The 25,174-nt window shown below is 37.4% G+C and overlaps 1 pseudogene; it reads left to right on the top strand.

The window, feature by feature from the left end:
• The first annotated feature begins 6,935 nt into the window (after positions 1–6,935).
• Positions 6,936–18,490, top strand: LOC132601693 (probable inactive nicotinamidase At3g16190; annotated as a pseudogene).
• Positions 18,491–25,174: the final 6,684 nt, after the last annotated feature.

The following is a 25,174-nucleotide window of genomic DNA, read 5'->3' as shown; positions in this document are numbered from 1 at the left end:
GACGATGAAGCTAGAAAAAAAAAAGAAATCCACGGAGAAGCAATATCCGAGGAAGGGTATCGAGATCAACCCATCCCTAAAGGGTTCGTCATCCAGTCCACAAAAACCCCGTAAACTCGACGGTGGAGGTTAGAATGCATGACACTTTTTTAAGCCAATCCTGTAAAATAGGTATACATGGGCTCAGAGCTTCCTCCCGAGCACATGAAATATTTTTTAACTCATTTAAAAACTAATTTCGACTGCTTTTCTTGGTCACACCTGGACATAACAGGGATACCCACGGAAGTGGTCACGCATCGATTAAGCTTCGATCCGTGTCACCTTCCGATAAGACAAAGGAAACGGCTAATATCAGTTGTAAGGGACCAGTTCGTTCGAGAAGAAGTAACACAATTCCTTAACATAGGATCAGCCCGAAGGCTGGAAAACCTGAATTGGTTGGAAAATATGGTGGTGGCCCCCAAGAAGCTAAAAAAATTTAGGATGTGTGTGCATTTCAAGGATCTGAACGAAGCCTTCCCAAAAGATTCCTTCGCACTGCTGCATATTGATCAGACGATCGATGCCACGGTAGGGCACGAATTCCTCAATTTTTTTAACGCATATTCCGGTTATAACCAGATCAGCTTACATCCAGAAGATCAAGAGAAAATGTCTTTTATCACCAATCACGGTAATTTCTGTTATAATGTCATGCCTTTTGGTCTCAAGAATGCAGCTGCAACATATCGAAGGCTGGTGAACAAAATAATTGAATAGCAGATCGGCAAGACCATGAAAGTTTACATCAACGACATGCTAGTCAAGTCTGAAATAGAGGAAGCTCATTTGTTAGCCTTACAGGAGACCTTTGATATACTTTGTAGGTACGGTATGAAGCTAAACCCAGAGAAGTGCGCCTTCGGGGTACAGTCGGGGAAATTCCTGCGATATTTGTTTTTCGACCGGGGTATCGAGATGAACCCACACAAGGTCAAGGCCATTCAAGAAATGTTGGGGGAACTGGGTAATGTCAAAGCAGTACAGGGATTGACCAGAAGTTTCACGGCACTTGGGAGATTCATCTCCCCGTCTTCAGATCGATGCCATGCGTTTTTCAACCTAATGAAGAAGGGAAATAGATTTAAGTAGACTCTGAAGTGCAGCCAAAGATTGAAAAATCTCAAGGAATATTTGTCCGGCCCTCACATAATGGCTAAGCCAAAAAAGAGTGAGCGCTTGTTCGCGTATTTGATGGTTTTGTCGGTCTCAGTCAGCATAGCGTTGGTGCAAAAAGATGGGGAAAGCCAGCCTCCAAACTACTACGCCAACAAAACATTAACGGGGGCAGAATCCCTGAATTCGGCCTCGGAAAGGTTGATCTTTGCATTGGCTACAGCCACCCGGAAGCTGTGCCCATACTTCCAATGTTATCCGGTGATAGTAATTACCACTGCCCCGCTGCAGGTGACCTTGCAAAGTGAAAACCTCACTAGTGGTCTATCTAAGTGGTCGGTCGAAATGAGTGAATACGGCTTCGCATATCAATCTCGCTCGACCATAAGTACGCAGAGCTTGTCCTAATTTGAAAACGATTTCGTTATGAACGTACTACCCAAACGACCCCAGGTACGAACCCCTAGTTTACCCTTTCCTCGTTTCTTTTCCTTTTAATCTTATTTTTGCAGGACAGGGACTAGGACTGGGACTGGTTGAAGGAAAGATCGACCCCAATCGAAGCAGACAGAAATCTAAAAATATGTGTTGCTCTCTTTTCCTTGCCTAAGTTTTTCCTAAAGGGTTTTTTTACCGACAAGGTTTTTAATGAGGCAACAACTGAAAAACGTATCACCCTTGCCGACATAGTCGAGCTTCAACGATCATAAGCCGGAAGCTCCTTCTGCCCTACTCAAAAGTCAGGAACTATTATTAGCCATACTAATGTAAGTCGTGAACTATTGTCAGCGGGTAGCACGCCCTGGCTTCTAACACTATTAAGAGTCTGCTTTTGTTAAGACAGGAGCTCGGTCCTCATGACGTAAATCCATTAGTTCTTTCCTTTGATCAGCAATGTAAATGTAAACTGGCTACGCGCCTCTTTTTATGAATGAAAGAAATTTGAACTGACACGGTTACACTTTGAATTTGTTGGTATGAACGAATCCCCCCGAGTTCGAATACATTCCCCGCAAACACAAGACACGGCCAGCTAGCCTCTGAGTGTGAAGGAATCATAAACCTTATGCCAAAAGGATGAAGTCGAGACGGCCTCCTCATTGGCATCAAAAAATAATAAGGGCTCCTCCTTTTATTATGAATCGGATGAGTGATACCTGATCATAAAATACGCGGTTGGAAGTAGCATTCCCGGATTGGGAGAAGCGAGGACACGCAATGCTTCACACATAAAATAAAGCAATCAGAACTCCTAAGCACATGCGTCCGAAATAAAAATAGAGCACGGTTCCAATAGAAGGATCTTAGGATGGATGGATCGTTATAATAGAGATGCTCCGTTTCAAAGGAACGGATAAACATGACATCCGGACCACAACTAATACCAACAAAAGTGAACTCGAGCAAATCTATATGCAATAGAGATTGAACCAAATAGAAATAACTTAACAATTGGAACGCAAGCAAGGATAGATGACCTAAAGTAAAAAAGGAACGAAAAAAATACGTTCATCATCCAATGTTGGGAAAAATTTTACAAAGCAAAGTCAAAACATATCAAACATGGCCAGGGGAGGCAAAACACCGGATCAGGGCTTGATGGCGTCAGATGAAAGGTCAGCCTCGACAGACTCGTTAGGAATAGGGGTTGCAGGATTTAGAGAGACAACGTTAGGGGTGGAAGGACCTTTAGCGATGGGAACATTTTTGGGCCCCTCCGAGCTAGCTTCTGCGAGAACTCCCGGAGTCTACTCTCCAGCCACTTCCTCATCCAGTCATCTGAAGACCACCCCTAATCTACAGACTGAGCAGGCAATGCCCCGACTGTAATCTCTTTGACAGATAGGGCAGTAGCAATTATTGGCATCAATGTCATCCGATCCATCCCGAACCTCTTCAAGCGCGAGTCTGCGAGCACGGAATGTAGTATAAGCCTTCTTCAGGACAAGTTGCCTCTTCAGATCCTACATCTGGGCATTATTTTCAGCAATGCTCAACCATTGTTTATCAATAGTACCATGCAGACTGGTGTTGGTTTGGGAAAGGCCTTTGTTGTCCTCCAGCTGTGTCTTGTTCTGGGCCTTCTGAGCCTCTAGCCTCTCTTCCAGGTCGGTATGGTCCTTTCAGCTACGGCATTTTCTTGGGCCCTTTTCTCCAACTCTACTTCTAGGGTCCAGACTCTCTTCGTCAGTCCTGGACTCCCTCTGAACAATACTTGTGAATGATCCTCGTAATCAGCCTATTTCTTCTGTAGGTCGGCCAGATCGGAATGACACTTGGCAGCCTCTTGTTATGGATTTTTCTTTCTTGCTCCGACTGAGCTAGCTTTGTCTGTAGCTCCTCGATCGATACTAACCTGACTTCCAAGTAGGAAATGTGCTCCTGCAGCCTTTGGATCTCCTCCAACCTTCTCCTCAATAAGTTTGCGCTGGAGGCCCTCTATTGCCAAAAGGATGGCCTGAAAAGAAAAATGGCACACCCGAAGTCATGGGTTGGCATTGGAAGCTGAATAAAGTCTAAAAAGGGGAAGAGAGAAATCACCACATACCTGTGCGGCCGCATGGGCACCAGAATTCAAGAGGCAGTCTGCTGACACAGCGTCCATCTTCCTCCTATCCTTTTTCGTGGCCAACGGCCTCATATAATTCGCAACTCCCACTGGTAAGGAAAGCAAGTTACATTCTTGGGGAACTGACACAGGGACCTGGCGAAAGGCTGAAGGGTTGTGCATCGGGGCCGAGAAGGTGTTCACCAAACTTTCTCCCAGGGCTCCTCGAGCATCGCCGGAGCTCTTCTTACGGGTCGAGCCCAGAGATTGAAAAGTCTGTTTGCAGGGAATTGATAGGGGAGGCCTCCGAGAATATGAAGGAAAATACGAGACAGGGGTCGATTCCAAAGCCCCACTTCGGGCATTGAAAGGAACAAAAGGGGGTCGGTAGACAGAGCCTAACATCAGGGCTAGTTCCATCTCCCCGAAAAGTGCCTCTGTATCAGCTTCTTAAGAAGTCTTTCTTCTACGGACTATATCTAGAGTCTGGTCCTCCTCCTTCTAGCTGGTATTGGCTTCTAGGTCTATTTCTATAGGGGGGTCGCTGGGGTCCCCAAAGTTGAACTCAGACCATCCCGGTAGTCATGGGCTTGCTTTCTTCTTTTCGTCGAGGGAGCAGGACTTGAAAACGTCCTCTTCGTTCAGGTCATAGGGGCATCTTCTCACCCCTGGAGGGATAGGGAAGTTGTTTGTAGCACTTGTTAGATAGCTACGGCCGAATCCTTGGACACATCGGCCAAAGGACGTACGGCATACCTTTTGGGCAGCCTGTGGTTCTTTCCCCTCTAGTTGTTCCTGTTCAAAATTTCTTTCCACACCCTGATGTTTAGGGAGGAGAAGTCAAGGATTTTTTGGACCCACCTCGGTTGATCCGATATCAGATTCAGCATCTACGGGGCGACTACAAGAATGAGGGGAATAAAATCAAGAATCAAACGCAAACACACAACTTAGAGAGGGTGAAGGGAGTAAAAGCGCTTACGCTTATGGTTCCATTGTTAGAGTATGGGAGCCTTCGGGGGCTTAACTAAGTTCGTGGTGGTGATGATGACATATCTCTCTATCCATGCCCAGTCAAAATCATCATCGATGCTCATAATTTTTGTATTCTAGCCATGTCAAGATAATAGGAGAATCCCGGCCCTGAAGATCTTTGGAGAGTAGAGATGGATCAAATGGGAGAGAGTAAAATCCTCCTGGACTTGTGTAGAGAGGTATCGAAGGCACGCCACAGTTGTCTAGATCGCCGATCTGACCTGGGCTAAGCAAACTTGGTATTTCCGGCAGAACTCCAAAATCACAGCATCGATGTGGTCACTGATCTTTAAGAAGAAAGGATAGATATAGACGAAAGAGTAGTCAGGTCGATAGGAAGTAATGTTATCCTCTTTGATCGGGAGGGGTACCTCGATATCCCTCCAACCACACTCCTTCTGGACCTGGCTAAGGCTATTCTAGTGAATGGAGGTACAATGCACATATGTTGGCCAGTCTCTCTTATGACCCAGAGCAGTAGAAGTACCGGGTATAGCTAGATCTTTATCAATCGCCATTTTCCTAGAATAAACATTTTTGCCTGTTAAGGAGCGGTGCTAGAGGCCGGGGTCTTTCTCTTCAAGACCTTATGTAATGGAGAACGGTCGATTAGAACTTGTTGAATAGAGACCTCGGAGTCGCTGTTTCTAGCCACCAGCAATGGATGAATTAGAAGACATGGCAAAAGTCGAGGGAGAAGGTGATTAAGATTTGCAGAAAGGATGATAGCCTAGAAAAAAAATTGCAGGAGATTTATTTTAAAGGAGATAAGCACAAGAATGAAGTTATTTTTTGGAGAAAAGTTAGGGGTATTTATAGAGTTGAAGAGGAAGCGAAGCGACCCTAAGGGGAGGAGGTATTTTTTGGGCGCGCTAAGTCGCACCTCGAAGAAAGGGTTCCGTCATCATTTCGAAGGCCCAATCTCATATAAAAAGGCTAGATTGAGAATAGAACACGTGGAAGATAGCATCTGATAGAAAAAGAACGCGTGCGAAGGGAAACGACGACAGCGGATGACAGAAAAGGCGCATTAAATTCAAAATTCTGATAAGATGTCGTTCACGAGGTAAGCCGCGACGATTCGAGATTTTCTCATATGGATGTTGAAAGTAATGAGCTCTTCTACTTCCCGGGCTAACGATCAGGGTAACCCTGGAAAGTGGGGGACTATCTGTATTGGGAAAAAATCGGCTCGGGATTACACATGAGGCCGGATGCTTGGAGGGATAGGGGGAACCCTCACAGCTATTCCCCACCAACTCCAGTCACATCCATGGTTCTAGATCAGAGAGCCACTGGCTATAATAACGTTGGGAGCACCCTCAAGTCACATCATCCGTATTTTAAGGGTAGAAAAGTTTCGTTTTGGTTTACATATAGATAGCTTATCATGTGAGCAAGGGGAATTCCATTTGATCTCTTGCAACATATCCCTTATTTTTTTTCTCTAAAGAACAATAGATCCGGGCACACCGATTACTCTTGTGGACATATTTATCTTGCTTGATTTATTATTTTTTTATGCTTGGTTCTTTCAATCTAACACTTGTAATCACGAAAACCTACCCGAAAGGAGAGTTTCCGGGATTGGACATGACCCACTTGTCTTTAAACCCTTGAAATACAAATCTCTAACTAATTGTCAGTTTTCACCGGAAAACAAAAATGTTTTCTGAAAAGTATTTTCCTCCGTGCCAAACACACCCTTCGAGAAGAAAAAGCTTTGCACATCGATAACACATGGGTCAATACGAATCAAAAACGAATCTTTAAGCATTATATGTTGTCTGCTTGTTCTATTCAATTCCAGACAGTGACAACTTTGATGGCCTACGGCTGCTGCCAACGCCCATTTCAATGTTTTAATTTCTCTAAACACATTATAAGGTGCATTTGCTACTTCTTATACATATTTCCTACCAAGAAATTCCTTTAAAATACCACTTGCCTAAAAATAACAGTATGTCTCATACTGCTAAAAACAAAAGAAGAAAGGAAAGAGTTAAGAGGGGACAAGAAATGGTTGATGCGTTGTGATTGAGACCATTAAAGTGACACGAACAACGCTACTAGGCCAAACTAATTTCACAATTAAAAGATGTTAGGTATATATACAAACACATGCAAGACCAACCCTCTTTTTAGTTTGCTCTCTCTCTCGAAATTAAATTCAAAGTTTGTAAGAACAAATTAAATGGCCTCTGAAGATGGTGGCAAATGGAAGAACGTTGCTCTCCTTGTCATAGACATGCAGTTAATTAATAATTTGGTGTTTCTGTTTTCGAAATTCTAATTCAGTATAACCATCAACCACTTATTTATTTTGAATTTGCATTGACAACTTGTAAATATATATACTCATGTTAATTTTCCAGAAAGGCTCTATAAGTGGCCCTGTGCAAGTAAAAGGAGGTCAAGCTATCGTCCCCAACGTTATCAAGGCTGTTGAGGTTGCAAGAAACTCTGACATTCACATCGTTTGGGTATCTTATCGAGACTTAATTCCTTTCCATTTTTTCTGGAAAACCTTATGTTTTTTTTCCTCACTCTCTATCGATCAACTACGCTTAAATTCCAAACTAGTTTAAGGCAGTTATATGATAATGTCATATTCTATGATGGGTTTTCTTAGACCTCATCCGTTTGCGCGTCTTAATTTTAATCATTAAGTTTGTTTTTTAGATCTGAATCTTAATCATTCACTTAACCATTCATTTAGGGTATGTCACAACCACTTAATCAGTCTGAATAGATCTCGAATGATTAAGATTCAGACCTTAATCATTTGATCTGTTCAAACCTATTAAGTGGTTCTAATGTATATTAAAATAACGCAATTCAGACCTAAAAAAAAAAAAAAAAAAAAAAAAAAAAAAAAAAAAAACAAAAAAAAAACTTAATGATTGACATATGAATAATTAATCATTATTGTCACTAATTACCACCATCAACCACTACTATAAGCCAATATCACCACTAGTTACTACCCACAACACCTCCATTAGCCAACATCATCCCCAATCAGCACCCACAGCCATCATCATTAACTATCAGCACCACCAATTGCCATATAAATTTAAAAAATATGTTTTATATATATTAGATTAATTTAATATTTAAATAAATTTTATACTTTGTTAAAGTTTTAAGTAAAGATATATTTTATGCATCTGGATGTTGAAAAATAAACTGTCTTAATTCTTTAGTATTTAGATCTTAATACAACATCTTATTATTCAGATGTGTTTTGAGATTTAGACATCTAAATCTTAATGCACATCTTAATATTAAGATGTCTTACACTACTAAAAAAACAGTGATTTTCGACCAAAGTTTTCGACCTCACACGGTCGAAAAAGGCCAATTTTTGACCAAAATTTCGACCTCAAGGCACAGTCGCTAACAACTAGGGTGAAATTTTTTTCGACCTCACGTGGTCGAAAATTTTCGACCTCACGCGGTCGAAACAAGTTTTCTACCTAAATTACGAGAATAAAGTTTTCGACCACGTGAGGTTGAAAAGGTTATTTTTTATTTAAATATTAATAAAAACTTTCGACCGCATGCAGTCGAAAATATTATTTTTATATAAATATTTTTTTAAAGTTTTCGACCTCTTGTGGTCGAAATATGAAATAATATTAAAAAATAAAAATAAAAAATCAGAATTTCGACCACATGAGGTCGAAATTTAGCAATATTGTTGCCAGATTTCGGCCTCATGAGGTCGAAATTCAAAATGTTGCCCAATTTTTTGACCTCATGCGGTCGAAATTCTAATTTCTGGGTACAATTTCGACCTCACTAGGTTGAAAATTATCAATATCTGGGTTGATTTTCGACCTAATGCGGTCGAAAATCTGGAAAAAAAATTCCAGCATTCAGCTGCTTTTACAGCAGCTCACCAGCCAATCTCATTCATCAACCAAATCAACAATGCAATTCATCAAAGTACTTCTACAATCATAAACTACAACATTCTACAATCAAATTCAACCTCAAATTCCAATTTAAAGTACTTCCAATTCAAATTACAACTACATTGAAACACTTAAACATCATAAACTTAAACAACCATAAACTACATTCTACAATCAAATTCACCTTCAAAATACTTCTAATTCGAATGAAAACGACATTCAAACACTTAAATATCATATAAATATCCAAGAAAACATAGCAAAATTAGAATCCAAAAGTATACGAATAAAAAAAGTCAACGTTGGGTGTTAGAGACATGATCTGAATCCTCCTCACTATCCTCATCCACAAAACCATGATCTACGTTGGCCTGTGACCTACGTCGTCTACCATGGGAAGGTCGTCTACGTTACTCCAATTATCACACACCATCTACACAATAAAAAAAAAAAGGTTAGAAAAAATGTTGAACGAGACATACATACTAGTACAGAGAAGACCAAAATAGTTTAATTTGTATACCAACTGTATCAGTTATAAAAACTTAGTGGGATATAGGAGCAACATGAATTTGGAACAGTCGTAAATGTCTGAGAGTCAACAATCAAGAAATAACTCAAATTCTTTTAGTTCTAGTGTTCTTCAACAGTTCAACCTTTAACTCAAAGGGCATAGTTTACCTCCATACTGAAGCTATTCCACCTATATTCCATAGGGACATCAAAGCCAGCAATATTCTTCTAGACTCAAAAATGTTTAGGATGATGAAGGTGTACTCCCTAATCATGTATCAACTATTATGAAAGGCACACCTGCAAGTCTATTTATTCTTTCATACCAAACACACCTTTGATGGTATTAGATCAAGAAATTGCAGTAAAAATCCCGTGTTTTCTTTACACAAGCAGGCAAAAAAAAAATCCTAATTAATAAGAAGAATGTGGCATTGAGATTAGATTTGTAAAGTTTCAGCATCATCAAGCTGGATTTTTTGTTATCGAAGTCAAAGTTTCTTATTTACATACTCTTTATCATCTTTCTTCTTTTCCTTTTTCCTTTTTTCTAACTGCAACTACCTTTCTATAAGAAAGTAACTTATATTTCTTCTTCGTTGTAGCACTTAAAAGTAAGTTTCATTATTGATAAATAAGATAGACAAATCAGGACTTGAATCAGTTCCCTGATACCTTTTAAAAAGAAAAAAAAAAGAAAATATATATATATATGCATTCCCTAAGGGGTCATTTGGTAGGAGGGTTAAGTTATCAAAAAAAAAGAAAAACTGGTTCGTGTTTAGCATACATTAATATGAATTGCTTCAAAAACTATTCTTTTATCAGGAAATAACAATCAGTTCTTCAAACTTCGCTTATGCATAAATTTCACCAATCCAAACTTCTTATTTGCCACTTTCTTCATCCCTTCATTGCCAAGCATTCAATTTCGACACGTCTCTCCTATTATACACAGAGTAGCTGAAACTGTATTACATCAGCAGTTAAAATTTCACTTAATATGAGCTCATTTGAGTTTCTAAAACCAACTCACTCTAAGATAAAACTCATTCTAAGCAATCAAATTTACCAAGTTATGAACTACTAACAAATAGACAGTTCACAATATCACAACTATCAAAGTTCCCTTCATAAAATGCCAAATTTGCCCACATCCATAACCACAAAATGGGTTCAAGAAACCCGAGTGGGATTTCAAGAAATACCAACATTTCAAATCCACAACTCAAAAAGCCCATAAATTCTGCTATACAAGAAAAGTGACCTTAACTTTACCAAATTAAAAAAAAAAAAAAAAAAAAACTCAGAGAAGCATACAATATTTGAACAAGGAACAAGGTACTTCCTTATCAGCCTCATCATTGTCAACACTTAGAAGTCATCATGAACGAAACTGGAAAATTACTGTTGGACTTACCAAGTTTCAATTTAATAGGCACAGATAGGCTAGCCGACCGGTAACAAATAACCAGAGAGCATATTTTGGCCCTTTAATGCACATTAATCCTATTTTTTCACCTGTTAACATTCAACTAAGAAAAAATCTCTTAACGAGAAGATCAGTTAATCTAATAACCAGTGTTATCAAAAGCAAAAGCGCAAAAAAGCTCTAAGGTTAGTTGGGGATTTAAGCGCAAATAAAGTATGCGCTTTAGTGAAAAAAAGCGCAGTGGTGCAAAATTACAAATATATGTATTTTTAGTCCAAGACTTATAATAGTAAGCATGAATAACGAATATATGGATAAAGAAATTGTAAAAACATCACGATAAAGTGAAATATCAACCATCTAGTGTCACATCTTCAAGAGAGGCTCAATGGCAAGGAATAGTATTGTCTGGAGCCTTGATGACGACACTGAAGCGCACATTAAGCGAGGCGAACTGCTCAACATGTTTTGAGCCTCGCTTCAGAGCTTAAGCGCGCCTTTGACAACACTGCTAATAACTGGAAGATAAAACAACCAAAGGCTTAAATGAGGAATTATAGCCATTACTAGTCCTTAAATCCTCACCTCAAACAGAATACTGTAGGAGGTCATTTTTTTGGTCAAACTCAGTTCAGGTTAAAGGGGCTATTTTGGGAGACTTGTTTAGACTCATGGATTCGATAACCAACAAGGTCAGATTTTGGAGCTAGCAAATGATTAGGAGAACATGGATTGTATTTCAAATCATCAGCCTTTAAAGAAAAAAATACACTAGCTTTTCAAACCGAGAAATCATTTGAGTTAAGAACAAGATTTCTTACAGTTCAGATGCTTTGATGAACAAGATTAATTGGAATTTCAATTTGAATACTACAACAACAACATTCAATTTCAATTCAAAACCCAAAAATAAAGTTAACATTCTAAACCCTAAAACAAACATTGAACAATCAATAAAGTTAAAAAAATCTACTAATTAAACTACAACTATACAAAGTAATGCAACTAATAATGATAAAATGAGATTGAAAACCAAAAACCAAAAAAATAAAAAAGACTAACCTAGCTCACTGTTCAGTCGGCGGCGGCTGGTGGCTGCTCCGGTGGTAATGGTGGACGGCGTCGCCTCCTTGGAGTACAACGGTGGTAGTGGGTGGCCAGAGATACGGCATCCTGCCCTCATTTCCGATAAATCTGCACCGATTGATAAAGTTTGATTTGTGTATTTTTGGAGTTGTTGGAGCTTTATTTTAGGACTTAGAAGCACGTAGAAGAAAGGGAATTAGGTGAAGAAGAGGAGAGTATAGTCAAATGAAAAATTGGGGGAGATGAATTTAGAGAGGGTAAAGCATTTTTTGAAAGAGAAGAGAGAGTTTTGGGGGGAAGATGAAATATTCTCATCGGGCTATGGGTGTATATGTCACGACCCAAACCGATGGGCCGTAACAAGTGCCTGACCACCACTGGCCAAGCACTCATGTGCTTGCATTTACTTCTCACTGACTGTCCTGGGCCCATATACAATCTGTAACTGTGCTATACTGTCTCCCGAACAATCAACATAAAAGACACCATACCGGGAACTCACGGCCAACGCATACTTATAAACATAAACACTAAGAATAACAGCGTGAGCCGATTTGGCCGCCACACATATATACTGTACAACAAAATACATGCCGACGAGGCTGCATAATATCACGACTACATATCACTGTCTACAGACCTCTATAGAATACAAATTGTAGGAAGGACAAGACAAGGCCCTGCCGTACCCATATATGTACGTAACAAGATGGCATACCAAACGGACTGAAGCTCCGGATCAATGGAGCGTACCGACTGCCGCTGAGGGAGGTCCTACTGTTGTGAATCGTCCGACTGGCTACCTGATCCTACGAGCATGAACGCAGCGTCCACAAGAAGGGGCGTCAATAAGAATAATGTACCGAATATATAAGGCATGAATAATAACATATGAGGGATACATAGCATGAATAATAACATAAAGGAAATATAGAGTATATCGTAAGATAAAAGAGTAACCTGTACATATAAGTGCCTCTTAGGGCGGATGCCATGCATGCTTAACTTTCTTTGAAAAACATTCCTTGTTCATATATACAGAAAATAGAACATATCATGTTATCGAGGCGTCGGCTCCGATCCATTTAGCCACACATGTCCCGCGTCCGGGATGGTATCATGTCATATAATACCAACTGATCAGGTGGTTACGCGTCTATAGCGCTCTGGCCCTCTTTCCCATATAATACCAATTAATCAGGTGGTTACGCGTCTATATAATACCAACTGATCAGGTGGTTACACGTCTATAGCGCTCTGGCCCTCTTTCCCATATAATACCAATTAATCAGGTGGTTACGCGTCTATATAATACCAACTGATCAGGTGGTTACGCGTCTATAGCGCTCTGGCCCTCTTTCCCATATACATATACATGTATCATGTTCATGTATCATGTGCATATATCATGTCCATGTATCATATACATACATCATATAAGTAGCATGCAGGAGAGCCCAAGGAAAGTTATGCCTCTATCGGAATGACGTAAGGTCGGTAACCTCCGATTATTTTATAGAATAATCATCATCACTTTGTCTCACCTTGAAGGAACAATTATTATAAAGTGAGACTATCAATGAAGAATAGCATTAAGAGAACATAGAATAAAATCATAACTCTCATGAGGCGTCAATTCATATACTACTCTGAAGTCTTTTGAAAACAGTGTCATTATCAAAGAATAAGGTTGAGGATCAGGAAATAGCTCAATATTCTCATATCGTCATTGAAATCATAAATTGGAATCCTTTAGACATGAAATCGTTCTCATCATAGTCATCATAGAAATATTCTCCTCTTTGGCATCATTGTCATCACGTGAAAACATGCTCATCGTTGTTATCATAAGAGCTCACGGAGCCATAAATCTCTGATTTAGGAAATAAGAACATTTTGGAAAACATTTATGAATTATTAGGAAAGCTTACAAAATCATAGACCTTTGTTTTGGAAAAATACGAACATTTTGGAAAACATTTATGGGTTATCAAGAAGGGAATCATAGACTTTTAACTTTTGATAACAAGGAAGATATGGAAACATTTATGAAGTCATAACATCAGAATCATGCCTCTGAAAGAAAGGGACGAGCCTTAACATACCTGTTCAACCTCCTATTGGCTACGCTTATGCGTCCGTGCTCGTAAGTCTACATTTAAGAGGATTTACACTAACGTTAGCCTCTTTATCGCACACTTATTCCAAGTTTCAAATCAAACTATTCTATATTCTATCGAAAATCGGGCAGCATCTCCCCTGTTTATGTGCCTAGCCCGAATTCTTAGTTCATCAACCAACAACAACAACAACAATACCAACATCAATAATATAATTTACCATATCAAAGTATTCCATAAAACAGCCCACACGCTGTTTTCCAACTTCCATAACTAATCAATTCACTATACAACCATTTAACCATTCTATCTTTGTAAATAAGTCAATATCAACATAAATAGGAAGAGATCCATACCTTTCTCCCGTTAATATTATTGTATCTTCACTTTTCCACCCTAAGTTTAGGCCACAACACACCGCCATATGATTCTGCAACAATAACTATACGCTATCCGGACCGGAATTTGGAAATTATACCTGGTTTGGGCTAAAAAGTGGGTGTGGGAAGGTTGGGGAATTTTCTAGAGAGTTTGGGATGTTTTTGGGTGTATTTGGCTGAAAAATGGGGGGGGGGGGGGGGGGGGTAACCCCCTTTTTATAATGGTCCAGGTTCTGCCTCGACTGACATAAAAAACCTTCAGCGCGATCGCGCCCCCTTTGGGTGCATTCGCGCAGGTCTAAATTTTCCGACTGGACGTTCGTTCAGTAAAAAGGTCATAACTCTTGATCCCGATATCGTGTGAGGGCCCACGACATATGGTTGGAAAGCTCTTTCAATTACCGAAAACTTTCATTCTTTGCATTTTTCCAGATTCCAAACTTATAATATCGTTTTGGCCCCTCCAAGTCAGATCATCCGAAAATGTTTCGTTAAATCGTCCTTTTGGAGGGCTTATGCCCATATTTGTCTTAAGGGTCCTTCTTAGGAATTGCTCAACTATCCATGTACTACTCATATATATCTTCATATGTCCTTTATAAAACTCCGGTATGTGGGCCCCACTTAGCTTGCAGCAACGAGGCTTTTCGTCAAGTGACATATGAACCAATTCACACCATATGGTCTCCAAATGTCATATATATATTATTATTACACTCTTGTAATATAATCTCCGTCCCGAACCCGGGCCTCAAAATTGCTCAGAGCATTCGCGCCCCGTGGTGGCGCGTCCGCGCTGTATTGACCCTTGGCCTTCTGCGCGTTCGCGCCACTCCCTGGCGCGTTCGCCCAAACCATTTTGGTGGTCTGCCAGCCCGACTGGTAACGTCCATATCTCCTTACCCCGATGTCCTATTGAGGAGCGGTTTGTTGCGTTGGGAACTAGACTTCCCGAACTTCACTTTAGACTTTTGTTTCTCTTCAAAACTCTTAATATACTAAAATATATTCTTTCTTCTAGTTAGACCAAAATTTTCGTACCAAACCTTGCCCAACTTTCCTTCAAAGCCTCGGACGCTTAATCTCCTCAGTTCACTGGTTTTCCAATCTTCCTATAACCTGTTACGCGAACTCGGACTCTTATAATCGTAACACGAGCACCTATGATCTTGTATCTTCTCAACAATAACTCCGATGTCTGCAATTGAATCGCTAATACCTAACGAATCTCAACGTACAGAAACTACGGGGTGTAACAGTATATTTTACTGAAATTTTTCGACCGCATGTGGTCGAAAAAATTAAGTCAGATTAATCTGACTTAATTATTTAGACCTCATACGGTTGAATTTTTTTTTTTAATTTTAATTAACTATTTTATATTTATATAATTTATTTTTGTGTAAAATGATTTTTTTTTCATTTATTATTTGTACGAAAAATAATTTCGACCACATGAGGTCGATTTTTTTTCTACCAAAAGTGAGGTTGAAATTTCCAGGTCGAAAATACCTGTTTTTTTAGTAGTGTTAATCTTATAAAAACAATGGGCGCCTTAAAGGATTTATTATAAATATTCTTATCAATTAATTACTCGAAGAAGGGGTAATTGCCTTCTCCTTGATTCTTCCGTTCAAATAGCAAGAAGACCATGAATCCGGGATTTTACAAAAAGAAATATTGTGCATTACTTGTTAATGCGTATATTAGGAACAATTGTGCTCCTCAACGAACAAATACAACATTGCAAAAAAAATTGTGTGTGCGCGCGTTGGTTGTACGAGAGAATGATCCATTAGGGAGAGATGTTGAATTATTTCGTAGGCACTTTTATACTGATGGCAAAACAAAGGTGGCATCAACGGAAAGTGTAGGTGCTGAACCAGTTGATGGACTTGTTATGGAGGAAAATTATTACAAGCTAGTGAAAACTCGTTTCGGTGACTTGATACTTTTTATATATATTTACTTCTTAACTGATATTTATTTCCTTTAAATCTGCCAATCATGTGACTTGATACTTCTTATATATACTGTCAAATAAGTATTAGGAATACCATATTTAATAATCCCTCCGCCTGAATTTAAGTGTCTTAGTTTGACTAGAGACGAAGTTTAAAAAATAAATAAACATTTTAATTTTGTTGTTCTAAATTAAAGATGTGTGTAATGTAGTAAAATAACTTTTAAATCTTATTATTATAAACTTACTATATAAGATATTTGAATCGTCAATTTAGTAAATATAGAAAGAGATACTATTTTTTGAACAGACCAAAAAAAAAAGACAGTGCAAATTAGGACGGAGCTTGGGAATAGTAACAAATAGGCAAGCGACGACTCATGGAAACTTCTTCTCATCTTCCTTCTTGTCAATGGTCCAAATTTCAACTCCTTGCGTAGTCCACGCATCTTTATCACTTTTCATTTGTCAGCGGTATACAACTTCTTATATAAAAACTCCCGGTAACTTTGGAGTTAATTTTTTAAAAAGTCACTCATATTTTGATAATTATCTCATAATATTACTTTTAACTTTTTAGAATTAGAATATCACTCAACTATCTTCGTTTTTCTCAAAAAATACTAAACATTATAAAATTCTCCTTATCTCCTAGTTGGAATGACATGTCACATTCAATTTTTGTTTTAGTAATAAACTTATGGAATAATTTCAAAAACTTTCCTCCAAATTTGCCTTTATAATACTTAGTTCCCTTTACACTAGCTTCCCTTGTTTTGATTCTTTTGTAATCAAACTAATTTGAAATACTAAAAATTATTTATGTTGCTAATATACCCTTTTGTAAACTTAATTATAATATTTAAACTTTTGACGATAATAGTTTCTCATTGAACATTAGATTTTTCCTAACTTATAACTATCTAATTTTATAGGTAAAGTGTTGGGTCTTTTTTTTTTTTTTTTTTTTTTGTGCTTGAAAATTTTAATCTCGAACGCTAAAATGTGAAATTCAACAATTGTGATATGAAAATTGATTCAAAAAGCTTGGACTTCATACTGCTTCACTAATTATTTTTAAAGTCTCACGCTGTATATACAGTTTCCAACCCTTTTTTCGTAGGTATAATTATGCTCCTCTACCAAAAATATTATTATAAAATTTATTGCAGTTATCAATTTCTTTGTCGCCAGACGCGAACGTAATTAATTAAGAAGGATTTTGCAAAGGAAAATGAATAATGAGTTATTTGGTGATTGTTTGGTGCCCTATATAAAAAAAGTGTTCAGTGTTATATATATAATTTAGTATGACGTTACAATGTTTTATTTATTTTTTGTAACTTTAAAATGTGACACCGCTTATCAAAATACGCCACTGGGTGAGGTCTGCTTGCACCCCACCCTCTCCTAGAGCCCACTTATGAAAATATATTGGGTACGTTGTTGTTGTAAATATTTTTACATTGCATGAATAAAAGATAACTCATCAACTGGAAAATCAATGAAGCATATTATCTGGTAAAATAGATAATTAAGATATACAAATTGAGTAAAAATTCTTTACATTATGAATTAATGTATATTTCCATCTCTGTTCTGTACCGCACATCTGATGTTTTCTTACTAGGTGTCCAAACTCCAAATTGCATACGGCAGACTGTGTTTGATGCAGTGTCAATGGACTATAAGCATGTCTCAGTTATTACTGACGCCACAGCTGCTGCTACAGCTGATATACACGCAGGTATTAGTTCTCATATTATTAAGCCTTTATTCACCTTTTAAATGATATTTATTGCCTTTAAATCTGCAAATCATGTGACTTGGTACTTCTTATACTGTCAGCTAAGTATTACGAGTGCTATACTTAATAGTAGTACCATATTTAAGTGATCACCCATGTAATATTTACTCTCTATACAAACTTTCTGTAATAATCCTTGCAGACATAAGGTTGATCTATTTTTTATAGATGGTAAAAATAAGATTCAGAGAATTATAAGAAATACTTCATCCGATCCGTTTTATTTATGTGTCTTAGTTTGACTAGGCACGAAGTTTAAGAAAATAAAGATAACTTTTAAATTTTGTGATATTAAATTAAATATATTTGTTTAATGTATCAATATGCCCAATAAATCTTGTGTGGTCGTCTAAGATTAGCGGAGTAAACGCCTCTAGCTATGATTTTCTTTCTTGTTTAATTTCACATTGCATATTGCTAGGTACTAACATGTTCAATGTTCTCTGTGTACCAGCCAACATATTAAACATGAAAAATATTGGAGTGGCGACTCCAACATTAGAAGAATGGTGCCGATCTACAGAGTAATACAGTATTAATTCTCAGCATATTTCATTTCATTCGTGAATGTGTGTAATAATCAGCTTAGTCTTTAGAGCAATCCCACTCTGGAGATGGAATTGCAAAAGTACGTGAAAATACGGGTGTGCATTCGGCTTTTTTATTTGATTTTGCATTATTTGGTTCCGATTTTTTGGTTTTCGACCAAGCATGGGTTTGCATTAGGTCATTTGTACTTTTATCTGTATTTTGCGCTGGTCTTTAAATTTTGCACCACAATGCAGACAACTTTTTCGCGGACATTTATGCTCGCACCCGTTATGCATAAGTTCAATTTTGAAAGGCAAAAATTAAAGATCAGCTCATTTGAAGGGCAAACCATGCAATTTCTTCGTTTGCATTTTTATGTTGGAATTCGACCAAGCATGGGTTTTTCAGATGATTAAACCGAATGAAAAAAGAATCTGACGGTGAATGATAATTCGGCCGAATAAATAGCATAAAATAGCCTAACCTCTCTCTATTGGAACCTGATAGCCCGTATTGGCTTTTTAACTAGTCAATTTTTTCTAATTTCTGTGATAAACTATTCTTTTTAATTAATTTGTCAAAAAAGAACGTTGTTTTTGTATATCATTTATCATCACATAAATATCTAAGACTTGTTTTAAATTACAAATTTTAAAAAGTTTTCATTACTTTTTTAAATAACGTGTCAAGTCAAATGAGGCCGCGTAAACCGTTACCGAGGGAGTAAAATAAGGGCACTCTATAGCCATTCTCAACCACTAATCCTCTTCTTCATCCATAAGCGCCTCCTCCATTGATGCCACTGAAAATCAGCTTCTCTCAACTGCCAAATGTACAAGAAAAATTGACACATTGGATCAGATAGATCCGATGTGTCAATTTTGGAGACCTTGTTGGCCATTTTGTTGATGCCTTGGTTTCAAGCATCAGATTTCAACGTTCTTGTGCTTCTCGTTTTATTATATTTTATATTGCTAAATGAAAATGCTATCTTGCAATTTTAAGTTGGAGTGATTGGTGATCATATGGTAGTGGATGAAACCTAGCTGAAAAAATCCCCATTCTTTGCAAGCAAGACGAAGCCTCTCAAGCTCTGAATCATCATCTCCAATTGCCCGCAGTCTTTCCATGTCAATAATTGGAACTTGAGGTAATATGGATGTGAACATAGGCTTTTCGATATCATCATGAATATATCGCGGTGGAACGGCTGCTCTTGAACTACAGGAACTTTCAAAGAGCCACCTAGCTTTCTCGAGCTTGCGTCTTCCATCGATTGGGTGTTTTTCCAGCTTCCTCTAAAAAAACTTTTTTTAGAGAAAAAACTTAATTGAGATGTGAAATTATAATGTGTCATTTCTATTATTAATAATAACAATTAAACAAGGGGTGTATGAACAGGGTTAATAGTGGAATGTTACTTTTTATTTAGGGGCATTTTCAGTCTTTTTATTCACTTACATCCCTTACGTGACTTACCAAGTATATACGGAACACCTAACTTGCTGTACACATTTGAGGTTACACCTATTTTCGTTTTTTCATATATTCGTATTTGTCTCTCTCCGTCTTCCTCCCTTTTTCTCTTTTCTTTGTCAGTTAGTGAATTTCTCCACGCTTTGCGCAATCCTAAAAACCTGATTGAATTGACCTTTATAAGACCCCCATGTATCAATATGAATACGCTGAAAAAATTGATGTAGAAGAAACGGAACTTGAATGAAAAGGTAATTTAAATTGTCTTGCTTGAGAACATGCATCACATGGAACATGATATTTAGATAGAGATGGAAACTTGAAACTGGATAAATTTTCCATACTAGACAAAGGCATATGCACTAAACGACTGTGCCATGGTCTTGCCAACAGAGTTTGCCACATCAATTCTAGCAAAGTCTTCCCCCCCTCTCTCTCTCTCTCAACTTTTCAAATCCCTTGATTGAAGTGAAATCTCCATATTTCCTTGAGCTTCTCCTTTGAGTTATATTCAAAATCTGAACGCGAACAACAAGTGTTGAAATCTGAACTTCCATTAAGACCTATTTGTTTCTTCTCTCTTCTTCTTTTCATATTTGGGTGGATTGAAATGGTGTTTCGTGTTGTTACTATGAATTTATTAGCGGTGATGGTGGTTTTGTGGCGTGGTGTGGAGGAGGTTATGTGAAAATCTGGGAAAGAGGGTTTTTGTTCACTAGTATATCTATGTAACCCACCTATATATCTATGCATATCTTCCGTGTATATATATGTATATCTTTTCTTTACATCAGTGTACCTCCATGTATGCAATGTATATCATGTGTGATATACATTGTCTCAGACTCTCAGTGACGCTTCACAAGTCAATTTCGACATTGCATTTTTTCTTCAGTGCAAATTCCCTCCAATCTTTCTAAAACTTTTTATAGTTTCATCCAAGTATTTTCACCGAATTCCAACTATACACCGACTCAAAAAGTAGAGAACTATATATTTAGATGAAAAGGAAGAATTAATCTTTTAGACAAAAGATGTGTTGTCAATGGAGCTTTCGGCGACCTTCCATTTTTTCTGGGTACAGAGGACCGAGTTTGTTAATTAAGTGAATAGCCACCTAATATCTCTAGGTATATTAGGACACCTATTTAATTAAAGTATTGTTCAAAGTGTAACTCCATTTAAGATCTGTTTAACCAATGAGATTTTAAGTAAAGGTTCGAATAATTCTAAAGGCAAGATATTATGCCTCCTTTAAAATTTGTTTAAAACAATTTACCTTCCAAACTTTGGCTAATTACTATCTAAGGCCTTAGTATGTTTTCTCATTGTTAAGATTGGACAAATCTCTATGTTACTCCAATTCTTTTAGTTTTATTACGGTATCTATTTTTTTTTTTTTTATTAGGAAACATTGATGGTCCAAACAACTCCGAATCCCTAGTCATAATCAGAATCTATGTTCATACACTTTTATATCCTATCAACTGCATTACTAAGCTTCACCATTTGATATTATACATTATCTTTCCCAAATTGTCCTTCAACAAATGGCTGCTACTTGTGTGTTATGTGCCATATAGGAAGAGTGAAGGTAACATGACCAAGATCAGCAGGGGTAGCAAATGGGCAGTTTAGCTGGCAGAGTGGACTGGATCACTAATTAAATTATTACTCAACCCTACCCAAAGTTTATTTGGGCTATAATATGCAGATCAAGATGGACTAAACAAGGGATCAATGTCAAATCTCTCTACTTAACATCAGAAATAAGTAAGAGCACAAAATGCATTCAAATTCTTCTGTTTTCTCGACATTCACATTCCAGCCTAAGTAACTTCTTTTCTACTTTGTGATTTCCCAAAACATAAAGTCAACATTTTAGTTGGAATTGAATTACAAAAGAGTAATTTCCTCATGTTTGAATTGGCAAAAGTACAGTTAACAAATTTGTTTGTTTTTATATAAATAAATCACCTAGTTTCAATGAGAGTTCTAGGTTAATTAGAATTATATTGATATATTGATGAAAACCTTAATTCAATTTTTAAGGCATGGTATATTCGTACCTTATTATATCCAGAAAATATGAGCTCTAGTAAATAAGAGGCCCTATGGGTTATGGCTATTAATGGATTTTAATTAATATATCCATAGATCCTAACAAATAATAACAATGTAAAATGAACTACATAAGAAAGAAATGCATCTAAGTGAAGTTCAGTTAAGGCAATCTAGTGTCCAAGGAAATCTTTTGCAGTTTTTTATTTCAGAATTTTTTACCGTTTGAGTTTGTGTGTTATAGAGGAGGATGAAATGCTAAAAGCTTTAACAACATGGGTTGGGTTTGGGCAGTTTTTCAGGTTGAACTTGAGCTATTTTATTTCGCTGGTTAAAATGAGTGTGACAAAATAAATCCAACAAAATAATATGTCTCACCCGACCTGGCAATTTTTGGGCGGTTTAGAGGGGTTATGAGTTTTGACTAATTTTGTCACCCCTAAAGATCAGTCAAAACTTTCCGTCATAATCATTTGTAACTTGTTTCATAGTAACATATCATTTCTAGACTCTGATATTTGAGCTTTAATAACTCTATCACTAGACTAATTCATGCTTGGGGATTAATCACTTGACGGTTATATGCATTAATTATGATGAATTGGATCCTAAATAAATTTAAATATTGATTTTAATTTTTTAAATATTTTTTCTAAATATTTGTATTTGCCACGTCATTAAATAGGTACCGGAAATATTTTTTCTGGCTAAAATGACCATGGAAGCTAACTAGCCAAAGTGGTGTAACTTTTGAAAGACAAAATAAAATTAAGTGACTATGGCGGTCAATTAGTCAAAATTGAGTGATTTTTTGAAGATAAAATAAAGTTGAGTGACTATAATGGATAATTATCTAAAATTGAGTGATGATTCAAGCTTCTAACTCTAAAATAAGGGACTAAACTACTAAAACAACAACTTAAGTGATAAAAGACCAAACTTTTTCTTCTTAGCATCTGATCAGTAACATTAATTGTTGGAGCTTGGAGTAGAACTACTGCTAACTTGTATCATCACAAATGGAGTGGGGAAGTGGGGCGGTGGAGTGGAGTGTCCATCTCGACTATGGCCATATTAAATGCATATTTTATTCCACCAGCAAAAAGAAAGAGATTTAGGGTGCGTCTGGTGTGAATGAAAATGTTTTCTGCGAAAAACATGTTTTTCTGGAGGATAAGTGGGGTTGTTACTTTAATCCCGTCCGTCCCAAATAAATTATCTTAGTTTGACTTATCACAGAATTTTAAAAATCAAAGAATAATTTTAAACGTGTGGTTCAAACAAGACTTAAATATTTGTGTGGTTGTAAATCATCTCATAAAGTAAAATTATTTCTAAATATAAAAAGATGTCAATCTTTTTAGTACAAACTAATAAGGAAGGTAAGACAATTTTTTTGAGACAGAGGAAGAATTTTTTGCTGTATGGTAAGGAACAAAATATATTGTCCCAAAAATGTACATAATCTAGGCAAATACTATGGAGATGGGGTGGGGGTAGAAGAGTCCGGAATCAAAATAACATCAGAAAAAAGTTTTTGAACCAAACTACCCCAACAACAAAAAAAATTACAAAACTGTCTTTAGCGCAGGAAATTACTGCGCTAAAGCACTTAACTGGGACGGCACCGTTAAGTGTTTTAGCGCATTAATTTATTGCGCTAAAGGGGTCCCTTTTTTTTTTTTTTTTGTCTTTTTGGTTAACCCCTCTTTCATTACACTTTTTAACGTACTTTGACCATAGATTAATCATGCTTTGGGACCCCGATACTTCAATATTTTATATAGAACTCTACTTATTTTTGTGCAATTAATAAGGTAGGCTCAATACATCAAGGATAAGAAAATATTTGGATTACCGTTTTAGTGGTTGAAAAGTGCTCGAACGCCATTTTTGTTTGAAGGCTTAGTGTCATTAGCTTTAAGTTCTTTGCGAATACTTGGGTTTAGATTTAAGTTTACTATTTTTTAGTCAAAATTGCAGCATTCATGCAAATCTCAAAATAATTAAATTGCATCATTCATAACAATATGAAAATACTTAAACTTGTTCATTAATAAGAAACCCAAACTTTTTAAAATACAATCATCAAAGAAAGAAAAAAAAAAACTTAAAAAACATTCATCAATTAATGCCCTTGAGTTGATCTTCCGCCACCACCGCGAGATGTGTCACCACCACTAGATGTGCCATCACTGGTAGATCTACCACCACGAAAGTTTCCTCCACCACGAGAGGTACTTTCACCGCGAGATGTAGTTTGACCACCATGCCGTAAGGGATACTTGCGCTTATCATGACCAACATAATTGCAAAATGAGCATTTTCGAGTGTATCTCTCCGGTGGAACATCCATTTCATTATGAATACGGGAGTATGCTTTCTTTTTGAATTTACGGATAAATGCTTTATTTGCAACCATTGAAAATGGATCCGGTGGCTAATAACTCTCACTACTAAATGGGTAGAACCTTCCAGCATACATTCTTGCATAATTTTCAACTGTATATTCCTCAGCCATGTACGCGGAGGCGTTCTTTCCCATTGCGATAAAACACTTGAAGGCATGAGAACATAGCATGTGATATGATTGCCACTTACCGCATGTGCATGTTCTTGGAATCTCACAAATTGTGTGGACGTTACCTTCTTTACCTTGGTGCACACTTGTTGTGAGTTCAAATATGCGCTCTGCAGAGTTGTACTCCATCCGGTCATGTTTCTGAGCCTTATATTTGTGGTACTCGAACAGTTGTGACGGTTTTGGCATCCATCTTAGAACTGCTGCTGCGTGTGCTTTGGCCTCTTTTGATCTATTGACGAACCGCTCCACAACCTGCTTAAAAGTCATTCTCACCATTGCGGTGACGGGTAGTCCCTGAGCAGATTTCAACAAGTCATTGAATGACTCAGAGCTGTTTGTTGTCAGAATACCCCATCGCCTACCTTCATCCTGTTGTAATGTCCATTTGTCTTTATCAATTGCATTCAACCAGTGGAACGCTTCCTCACTCACCCGCCTAATAATGTCCATCTGCAAGTTAAACTTCTTCTCCTGATGCTCTGTTGCAGCCGCCCACAGCCAATTGCAAAGTGCTGGGATTCGATATGCCTTTTGGAAAATTGCCTTCAAATGCCTTAAAT

Source organism: Lycium barbarum, chromosome 7 (genome assembly GCF_019175385.1).
Source record: "Lycium barbarum isolate Lr01 chromosome 7, ASM1917538v2, whole genome shotgun sequence".
Classification (NCBI taxonomy): Eukaryota; Viridiplantae; Streptophyta; class Magnoliopsida; order Solanales; family Solanaceae; genus Lycium; species Lycium barbarum.
This window is presented reverse-complemented; position numbering and strand designations above follow the sequence as displayed.